A 2,500-nucleotide genomic window follows, 5' to 3' on the forward strand; every position below is an offset into this window, starting at 1 on the left:
CCAGGTACAATCCCAGCCCCCTAAACTCCCCCCGCCCGCCTAATAAAGACAGGGCCCGTGCGCTAAGCATAAACAATACCTTTAACAGATAACCCTAACCCTGAACATAACACCCAACCCTGTTCCTCTTTCTCCCCTTAACACGTAAACCTCACCGTGCGCCTAACTTTAACCTCTTATCCTAACGTTAATGCATAACCCATTTCCTGAGAACAACCCCTATCCCATAATTCTAACCCTATCTCCTAGTCATCACTGTGACACCTAATCCCTAACCCTAATTCTAAACCGCTAACCCTAACCGTAACCCTACCTACAACCCTAACACTGACAGTAACCCTTATTTCTAACCCCAACGCTATGCCTAACAAAAACCCTAACCCTGCACCCTAACCCCTAAGCCTTACCCTAACCCTTAACCCTAATCCTAATCCTAACCATTAAACCTAACCCTAGCTCTTAAAGCTAACCCTAAACCTTACCCTCACGACTAGACCTAACCCTGACACTAACCTAACACCTAACCCTAAGCAGAACCCCTAAAGCTAAGCCTGAACCCTATCCCTAACCTTAGCAGTAAACTTTAACCCTAAACCTAAGCCCAACCCGTAACCCTAATCCTATCCTTTTACCCTAAAACTAACCCCTAAACCTAACCCCTATACCTCACCCTAACTCTAACCCCAATCCTAATTCTAACCATACCCCTTCATAAAACACTAACTCCTAACCGCTAACCCTAACAGTAACCAAAAACCCTAATCACTAATCCCTAACCCTAACGCTTAACCTTTACCCTAACCGTTAACCCTCACCCTAAATCTTAACACTGACCCTAACCTTAACCTTTAACTCTAAGCCTAACCCTTAACCCTACAGTAAGGAAGACCCTTAATGCTAATGGGATCCCTTTTCCGTAACCCTAACACTACAGCTAAAAATAACAGTAACCTTTCATCCTTAAACCTAACCCCTAACACTTACTTTAACCCCAAACCCTAACCCTAATCCTAAGCATTAAACCTAACCCTATCTCTTAACCCTAACGCTAGCCCTTACCCGAACGCCTAGATCTAACCCTAAATCGAACCTACCGCCTAATCCTAACCTTAAGCCCTAATGCTAACTCTAACCCTGAACCCTAAACCTACCCGTAACCCTTAACACTAACCCTATCCGTGAACCTTAACCCTGACCCTAACCATTACCCGCACCCAGGCATTTAACCCTGACCCTACCCCTAGTCCTTAATGATAACCCTAACACTAAACCCTAACCCTAAGGCCAACACTTAACCGTAATCCTATCCCTTAACCCTAACCCTAACCCTAACCCTAATGCTAACCCCTAAACGTAACCCTAACCGGCACCAGTAAACCTAACCCTAACCTCTAACACAAACCATAGCACATAACTCTAACCCTAAAACTAACCCTAACCCTAAACCTAACCCTAAACCCTAACTCTTAACCTTAACCCTAAGCGTTAACTCTCACGCTATCCTATAATCCTAACCCTAATCCTAATCTTCACCCCAAAACCTTACACTTAACCCTAACCCTGTACCAAACCCTACCCCCTCATCTTAACCCTAACCGTAAACCTCAACCCTAAACCAAAGTGTAACCGTTAAACCTAAGAGTAACCTTTAACCGTAACCCTAATCCCTAACCCTAAGCCCTCACCCTAACACTAAACTTCATCCTTAACCCTAACAATAATCCTAACCCTAAATCTAATTCTCAGACTTCTTGCTTTCTTAGAGTTTAGAAAGCCTGCAATCCTCCCATGCCATGCGTGAAAGGAGGCTCTACCACTGTGTCCTGCATGAAACCCACGGGCCCATACCCAGAGTATGATAGAGTGGGTTCCCGGGTACAATCCCAGGCCCCAAAACTCCCCCCCACCCGCCTAATGCAGACAGGGCCCGTGCGCTAAGCATAAACAATACCTTTAACAGATAACCCTAACCCTGAACATAACACCCAACCCTGTTCCTATTTCTCCCGTTAACACGTAAACGTCACCGTGCGCCTAACTTTAACCTCTTATCCTAACGTTAATGCATAACCCATTTCCTGAGAACAACCCCTATCCCATAATTCTAACCCTATCTCCTAGTCATCACTGTGACACCTAATCCCTAACCCTAATTCCAAACCGCTAACCCTAACCGTAACCCTACCTACAACCCTAACACTGACAGTAACCCTTACTTCTAACCCCAACGCTATGCCTAACAAAAACCCTAACCCTTGACCCTAACCCTTCACCCTAACCCCTAAGACTTACCCTAACCCTTAACCCTAATCCTAATCCCAACCATTAAACCTAACCTTAGCTCTTAAAGCTAACCCTAAACCTTACCCTCACGACTAGTCCTAACCCTGACACTAACCTAACACTTAACCCTCACCAGAACCCCTAAAGCTAACCCTGAACCCTATCCCTAACCCTAGCAGTAAACTTTAACCCTAAACCTAAGCCCAACCCGTAACCC

Source organism: Eulemur rufifrons, chromosome 30 (assembly GCF_041146395.1).
Source record: "Eulemur rufifrons isolate Redbay chromosome 30, OSU_ERuf_1, whole genome shotgun sequence".
Lineage (NCBI taxonomy): Eukaryota > Metazoa > Chordata > Mammalia > Primates > Lemuridae > Eulemur > Eulemur rufifrons.